The following is a 9,071-nucleotide window of genomic DNA, read 5'->3' on the forward strand; positions in this document are numbered from 1 at the left end:
TATATTGTTATGATCTTTTAAATTTTAAAAGTTATTTTACCAAATATTGTTAATATTTGTGTTTATTGAAAGAAAATTTTTAATTAATTTTACCAAACATAAATATTACAACTTTTAAAAGACATATTTGATAAGCTACTTTTGAAAAAAAAAATTACTAACTCAAGCCTAAACTAATACTATTTTTCCCCTTTATAATTATATCACTAAACTTTTCAGAATCACACATATCTCATCATTCAATTTAATAAAGGAATATTGAAAGCCTTAACTAATTTTCATAACTATCCTTTGATTTTTAAATAAAAAAGTTTAAAAATTTTCACCTTTTAATATTTTAAAAATAACATATCTTTGCTGACCAAAATAATTATATAAACAAGTGCATGCATAATTGATTTTTGTTTGAATAGTTTTAAGCCAATAAATTGTTAGGTCAACTTGATTAAATTTATTAAAAAATTTGGTTATATAAATGTTCTGAATTGCAAAATCTTTAAACAGACTTGGACTTTGTTTAATAAAATTTTTAAAGAAGTGTTTGTAAAAACATAAACAATTTTTTTTGTTTGGTAAATAAAGCAAATAATGTTTGTGCTTGTAGCTTTTAAGAATTAAGAATGCTTATAAAAACATCTAACATAAAAGTTTTTAAATTTTACCTGTCTTTATAGTTTCAAACTCTTCTCTCTCTCTAAATTTTTTGCATTTTTTTCTCTCTGAAACACTACATTAGATTCAAGATCTGATACCTTTCAATACCATTGATGTTTTTATTAAAAAAAATAATTTTTTAAATTTTAAAAATTATTTTATCAAATATAATTATTGTTATTTGTACTTATTAAAAGCTATTTTTGTTTGATTTTACCAAACATAAATAGTGCAGCTTTTAAAAGACAGATTTAATATTCTAGTTTTAAAAAAAAAGTTTTACCAACTCAAACTTTAACTGATACTATTTTTCTTCTTTATAATTATATCACTAAACATTTCAAAATCACACATATCTCATCATTCAATTTAATAAAAGAATATTGAAAGCATTAATTAATTTTCGTAACTATCCTTCAAATTTTTAAATAATAAAAGTTTTAAATTCTTTATTTTTTAATATTTTAAAAATAATATTATTTTAACTAATACTATTTTTTGTTTCTTTATAATTCTATCACTAAACTTTTCAGAAACATACATATCTCATCATTCAACTTAATAAAAGAATATTGAAAGTTTTAATTAATTCTCATAACTATCCTTTAAATTTTTAAGTAATAAAAGTTTTAAATTCTTTATCTTTTAATATTTTAAAAATAATATATCTTTGTTGACTAAAATAATTAATTACACAAACAAGTGCATGCATAAGTGGTTTTTGTTGGACTAATTTTGAGCCAACAATATTATTGGGTCAACTTGATTGAATTTAGTTATTAAAAAAAATAGTTACGTACAAATTCTAAATTCGCTAAATTTTTAAAAGACTTGGACTTTATTTAGTAAAACTTTTTAAAGAGGTATTTATAAAAGCACAAATATCTTATTTTATATTTGGTAACTAAAAAAAGATCGCGTACTTGTGCCTATAATTTTTAAAAGTTAGGAGTATTTATAAAAATAACTAAGATAAAATTTTTCAAATTTTACTTGTCTTTATCAAAATCAAAAAGTCTAATATAATTTTATTTATTAATAAATATCTAAATTTATTATTACATTATATGTATTATAGTATTTTTAAATTTCAAAAGTTATTTTACCAAATATAGTTATTAATATTTGTATTTATTAAAAGCTATTTTTTGTTTGATTTTGCCAAACATAAGTATTGCATCTTTTAAAAGGCAGGTTTAATAAACTACTTTTTCAAACAAAATAGAATTTTACTTAGACACCAAAAAATTAATACTACTTTTCTTCTCTATAATTCTATCACTAAACTTTTCAAAAACACACATATCTAATCATTTAATTTAGTAAAAGAATATTAAAAGCCTTAATTAATTTTCATAACTATCCTTTAAATTTTTAAATAAAAAACTTTTAAATTCTTTATCTTTTAATATTTTAAAAATAATATGTCTTTGTTGACGAAAATAATGACACAAACAAGTGCATGCATAAATGGTTTTTGTTGGAACAATTTTGAGGCAATAAATTATTAGGCCAATTTGATTAAATTTATTTATTAAAATAATTTAGTAAAAATAATATATCTTTGTTGACTAAAATAATTAATTACACAAACAAGTGCATGCATAAGTGGTTTTTGTTGGACTAATTTTGAGCCAACAATATTATTGGGTCAACTTGATTGAATTTAGTTATTAAAAAAAATAGTTACGTACAAATTCTAAATTTGCTAAATTTTTAAAAGACTTGGACTTTATTTAGTAAAACTTTTTAAAGAGGTATTTATAAAAGCACAAATATCTTATTTTATATTTGGTAACTAAAAAAAGATCGCGTACTTGTGCCTATAATTTTTAAAAGTTAGGAGTATTTATAAAAATAATTAAGATAAAATTTTTCAAATTTTACTTGTCTTTATCAAAATTAAAAAGTCTAATATAATTTTATTTATTAATATGTAACACCCTAACTACCAAAGCTCACGCTTCCGGCTGCGCAACTCTGATAGCTCGGACATTACGACGACACTTATACTATTTAATACTAAAATATGAGCCTGTTTGAAACTTTAAACCGCAACACCGCTCCCAAAAAATACTTTCATCCGATAACATACATCCATAGATACCATACAACTTAGAAAACTCATAAAGAGTACATCCATATATATACATACATATATATAAATAATATTACAGACATTACCCAATACAATTCCTATCCCTCTTACAGAATGTATCAAGATAAAGGCGAGGGAACAAAAATATACTAAAGCAAATACAGAGCATCTCAACAACAACTAAATGAACTCTTCGTAACATCGGCGCCATATCCTGAAAGGGGAAAAATGTAGGGGGGTGAGAACATCATCCTCGAAAGGGTTCTCAGTAGAGGGTTTTTGGGAATTACTGTAATAGGATACGTGAAGATAAACCGTACTAGTGATTAATAACCGTCTTATGCCTCCTTTTCAAATATGACGGTTTACAATAAAAGTAAATTCTGAAAATCTTTTCTGAAAGAAGAACCGTTCAATTCTCAAAAATTCAAAAGCCTTTCAAAATGGTTTATCTATGCAGAACCAAAATAGCCTTTCATATTTTTCCAAACCATAAATACACAAAACCGAAACCAACCATCGGTCCATCTCATTTCAACCACGGCCCTAGGCCCAAACAATCCAACAATCAACCAATCACCACAGTCCAACAGAGTCACAGTAACAAACACAAATAGGAAGATGCAAGCACAAACAAACAGTTATTGCAAGTAGAACAATTAGCAATTAATCACATAGGCAAACCAAGTATAATATGCACCCCCAAACAATGTCACATAGATGCGTATGATGCATGCCTGTCCCTAGTGGCTGATGATATCATCTGTCGGTTATAAAGCCAACCCGACAAGTCCTGGTAGCTAACCATTGGACTGTCCCTCTGTCGCGCATCCCCAACTCGAGTTATACTCATCATAAACTTGATCATAATCATGATCCATATCCATCACCCTCACTGGTGAATATTTACGGGGGCGAGCTCATCTGGGACTTTCACAGTGCCTGGCCACACTTACGACATAGGGTCAAAAGAGCTTCGAGTCTCAACCTGGAGCACGTGGTGGCTAGCCACTGCTTCCTCCCAGGGAAACTCTCATCTCTGATAGTGGAAGTGCAACATTCACATTTATCAATATCTCAGCATATATGCATTCATTCTCAGCCATGGATCAACATCCATCTCAGCCATCCGGCTCACGGTTCAATCCAGAACCAGCCAATATTGATAATCATGCACAACCATTCCGGTTCACAATAAAACAGCACTTCCACCATTCAAAATCATCAAATTCATAAAATTGGCATTTAAGCCATAAATCACTTTTTCTCAAATCATTTCACTTTGAAATCAAGTTTCAACTCTTTTCAGCCTTGGCTTTAAAGATCTCATTTCTCAAATTATCTCAGGCTCATAAGCCACTTTTACTCAAGGAAAATTCCCTCTTTAAAACAAGCCACTCTCGGCTTCCTCTTTCCAAAACTTCCAAAAGCATGGAAAGTTAAAGATTCCTTTTGAAACATTCAAAATCACCCATCCAACAATGGGATTTTTGTAACAAAAGTTTCTCGGCAGGGTCCTAAGTCCTTAGGGGAGAATAGCATAACTCATTTCGCCAAATTCATTTAAAATCATTAAAACCTTGGCTTTCCGATTTGAGTAATAAAATAAGATCTAAGCCAAACCGAGTCACGTAATCATTTACTTCCTTCAAAGCCGTTTCCTTTACTTAGGCAAAACCAGCTTCAACCCCCATGACAAATTCTAAAGCGTTTTAACTGTTCAAAATTGTTTGTCTTGCAAAAGTTCAGGATTCAAAGAGTACTTAAAACCTTTCTCAAAACATTTCAAAATGAAACTTGTCAATAGACATTCAGGTTCTTTCAAAGTCATTGAAACTCCTCTAATTGAAACCCTCAAGTCAAATTTAAAGGCATTGCCCTTGTCACATTTAAAACAGCTTTAAAACATAAGTTTCATCTAAATAACTTTCTCCTGAAAGAGATACAATGCCTTTCTCATGAAGCAAGACTAAGTCACAATTTCCTCTTTAATAATTCATTTCAAGAACATGAATCATCCTTTTCTTGATAATTCAAATAAAATAGTAGAAGTCTTTAACTCATCATTTTTCCAAACATTTTAATAAAGACTCGGATTCTATAGAAATTCCGGTAGTATCTCCCCTAAAACTTGGACTTTGCCACCTGGTTCGGGTCCCAACAAAACCATTCCACAATCCTTTTCAACAACCCAAAATCCAAAATCAGTTCAAGGCAAGCCAAATCCAACAGTCATCTCAATACCATATTTCAAGGAAACCGTTTCAAAAATCAAATCATCATCAGCCGAATAAACTCATTTCTAAAGCTTTAAAGAAACGGTTCAGTAACAATCATTTATCAAAAACCAGATCATTTAAAGCAAGCCAGGCTGAATTCAAGAGTGTATTCTATTTTTCACATTCTCAAGAAAATCCATTCAACTCAAATCAATTTCTAACGAATTAAACTCAATCTCAAAGCTTTAAAAGAATCAACTTCAAAAGCATTTCGTTTCACAAAACCACACAACAGTGCAGTCAAACAAACACCCATAATTATACAAAACAACCAAACAATACATAGGACTAATACAATCACCAAATACACATCTTCACATCAGTACCCATATGTAATAATTTCAATAATAAACTATAGTTTTTGGAAAGTGCCCCAACCTAAAAATACAAATTCCATAACCCAAATGTCTCTCAGAGTCCTTTTCGCCTCAGCTCGAAATCACAATCAAAATCCCGACTCCGCGTGTTTTTCTCAATATAAGAAACAGCCTCAGCGCCACGTATAAGCTCAGCTACTACTTCCTAACACATCAATATCGCGGAAATCTTAAAACTCATGACTGAAAACAAATGGCGAGGATCTCCGAGATAAAACACTTACTGAAATAAAAGGAATGACACGGCAGCCTCCGCAACACTTATGCGACATGAAATCACCGGAACTCAAACCTACATTACCAAGCCTCAAGGTCTTTAGCCAAACATAACCAAACGCTAAAGCAGGGGTTTTCGAAACGCGAAATACTTACTATACTAACAAGCGAAGCAGCTACGACTTCGAATTGCCCCGACAAAAGATCCGTGAGCGGCCAGAAGCTCCGGTGGCCCAACAGCAGCTTTAATTCCGAAGCGCAAATATCGGGACTCAACCCTGTGTAACCAACGTCTCAGAATTTCTAACGGATTATAACAGAGTACTCAATTGAAGGGGTTTCGGAAGCGAAAATGCTTACCAAGAAAGACTGGTTCTGGCGGCCACGATACTGCTCCCGGCAGCCAAAGGCGCGGCGGCCATTACAACAACGGCAACTGAGCTCCAACGGTGGCAGAAACCCCTCCTACTTACCCATTCCGGTCTCCTTCTCCCCAGCAGCAACAGGGCAGTGGCGGAGCCTTCACAGCGACGGCGGCAGCTCAGCAACAGCAGAGGGGTGGCAGAACCTCTTACCACCATCGCGCTTCATCTTCCACGCAACCTCCTTCTCTCTCCTCGAAGCTCGACAGCGGCAACAGTCTGACGCAACGGTGACAGCACACAGCGGCGCAGCTCCGCGCGGTGGTTTGCGCTCCTCCTCACGTGACCTTCCTTCCTTCTCGCGCTCCCTTCGTGCACGAGCTCTCCCTCTCGTCATCGCAGTTCTCTTCAGGTGACGGAACGAGGTGATGGATGGCAGAACCACGACTGGGCAGGAACGACGACACGTCTTTGGCGGCGACGCTCCTCGCAGTTCTGGCGACAGGGAGGATGGCGTCTCCCTCCCCTCTGAGCCCTTCGTCTCTTAGACCTCCCTTTCAGTTTCTCTTCTTTCTCATTGCAGCGTTGCTGTTGCTCCTGATTGTGTTGCGTTTGTGTGAATGGAAGGAGGAAGGGAAACAGGTTGAGTACGGCGGTTGGGTTGGGAAGGATTAGGGTTTCATGCTTGTGAGTTTGCTGAGGGTGAAAGGGGGAAGAGTCTGCTGCTGCAGCTGTGTGTGTGTTTGCGCAGCTTTAAGAGGATGAATGAGAGACTGGTGGCTGTGCAGCGTGAGGAGAAGGGTTTTAGGGGATGGTGTATCCAAATTAGGGTTAGGGACATTTTGGTAATTTCCAATAAAATTGGGAATAATATAGTAATTGAAATCCAAATTAAATCCAACACTAATTGTATATAGAAAATACTATTTGATCATCAATTTTTACAAATTACTTTCAATAAATAGCCAAATCAAATAATTAGAAATAATATACTTAATTTCTTCATTTTCCAAAATAGCAGTATTAATATTTAAAATATTACTTATCTAATCCAAATCATATAAAATCCTTATTATTTCATAACTATCAACTTTATAATTCAAATATAGAAAATAATCCAATAATTGTAAAATTGGATAATAATCATAACTTATCTCAAATTCAATAAATCAAAACTTGCCTTAATTATCTTTAATAAAATAATTTCTGAATTTAAGGCTATAAATAATTATATTATTTGAGACTTGATCATAATAAGACTTTTCAAAGATTCTGGGTCTTACATTCTACCCACCTTATAAAAATTTTCGCCTCGAAAATTGATACAAAACGAAAGGAATTTCATAACAGTTCACCTTTGAACACATTTAAGGAAGAAGCAGAAATATCCCCAAAACATAGCCATATATATGATTTTCAAATACTTGGATTGTCGTATGCATAAGGGTACAAAGGTAGGAGTATGATTGCAAAGCAAACATTACAAGATAGGCTCAATGCACAAGGTCATATGATCTCAATGCCTCACAAAACTTGAGGTGCCAAAATAGGTTGCAAATCAAGATACGCGTTCACAAAGCAAAGATGACATGGTTCAAACATGTGTTAGTAAAGCAAGGCATCGAAGGCTATAAAACATGATGGAGTTAAAACGACGTGCTTAACATCCGCACACTAATCTCATATCAACCTCAAGGTTTCAACTTTTCAACTCCATCAAGCACTTTACAATCTCCATATTCAATCACAAGCCCGACAACCGCAAACCCATTCGCAAGGAACAAGACACCACAACTCATAACGTTGTACACCTATCGCTTCAACTTCCGTATACACATATCACGTCTTAAAGAACTAAAGCATCGCATCACTACGTCTACAAGTCGCACGTGATATCAAACAATTCTCGAGTCTACTCAGAAGGATACAAGATTTAGAACGGAGAGACAATTGTCAAGGACAATACTCATAGATTTAAGGGAATGTATCCAATTTCCAAATAAACAAGGACGTTCAAGCAATGAAGTTTGCTAGAAATAAATCAATTGACAACTTCAAGGATAACCCTTGGATCAAAGAAGTTCAACAAGATCAATAGGAAGAAAACCAGCGCATCAGTTTGAGACGAACTCAAGCTGAGTCAAGGAAGCATGAGGTTTACAGAAAAGAATATTTCAAACCTAAGACAAGGCTCACAGAATTCAAGAGCATAATTAAAATACTTCCGAATACATTGTTCTTAAAGGAATCGAAAACTTGCGGAAAATTACTTCGCAGTCTAGAAGAAAAGTTGAGCAACAAACATTCTTCAAGAGAGTAGCAAAAGCATCAACGTGGCGTTACTTCAATACAATCTCATGTTGAAGTAGATCCTGTAGAGTTTTAAAAACAAAATGCACACAAGTTTGGCTAAGAGCTAAAATATTTCCTCAAATATTTTAGAAAGATAGTTAGGTGCACAACTTAACCAAAAGCAATCATAAAACTCGAAAGAGAAATCAAATGCTTGTTCAAAAATCTCCAAAGTCCATATTCAAACAAGCGTGTATAAAATCTTAGCGAGGTCGAAAGAGAAAGTTAAGCTCTATTTAGGAAAGAAAATCCAAGGTAAAAGTTTGCTATAAATTGGTAAAGGAATTAAGTGTTGCATTACAAACAAACCGGTCTCCAATAAACAAGAAAACTTTCCAAAACCCCATTTAAAATAGCGCATGTCAACTTTAAAACAATTTTGTCAAAAATTGAACAATGGTTTCAATTATAACCAAGCAACTGAAAAATAAGTTCGATTTGGAACTTCTTCAAAGAGAATTCAATCTGCTTTTTAAAATTCAAAACAAGATTCCAAAAGTATACTTGAAATCACCATGTCACAATAATATTCAAGAAGATTAGGATGTACTTGAAAAGGAGTCAAGCCATACAAGAAAGGATCTTAAATCAAGATAGTTAAAACAAGATCCACTAAGCTCGAGACATCAAACAAGTTTTAAATTGACCCTAAAGAATACAAAAGTCATAGAAAAGACAATTCAATCATTAGTGATTTCCCAAGGATAAATCTTTGACTAAAAACTCTTGTAAG

General features: G+C 33.0%; 1 long non-coding RNA gene across 2 annotated transcripts; it reads right to left on the reverse strand.

Annotated features, from left to right (window-relative positions):
- LOC110270967 lies at positions 2,839–6,778 on the reverse strand. Of its 2 annotated transcripts, XR_002360816.1 has the most exons (5): positions 5,985–6,778; positions 5,781–5,902; positions 5,633–5,700; positions 5,410–5,553; positions 2,839–2,966 (listed from the first exon to the last, which is right to left on the reverse strand). It is a non-coding gene; the product is annotated as an uncharacterized LOC110270967 (long non-coding RNA). The 2 variants fall into 2 exon arrangements; XR_002360815.1 differs by lacking the exon at positions 2,839–2,966 and having other exon boundaries at positions 5,325–5,553.

The sequence above is a fragment of the Arachis ipaensis genome, chromosome B04 (assembly GCF_000816755.2).
Source record: "Arachis ipaensis cultivar K30076 chromosome B04, Araip1.1, whole genome shotgun sequence".
NCBI classification, from domain to species: Eukaryota; Viridiplantae; Streptophyta; class Magnoliopsida; order Fabales; family Fabaceae; genus Arachis; species Arachis ipaensis.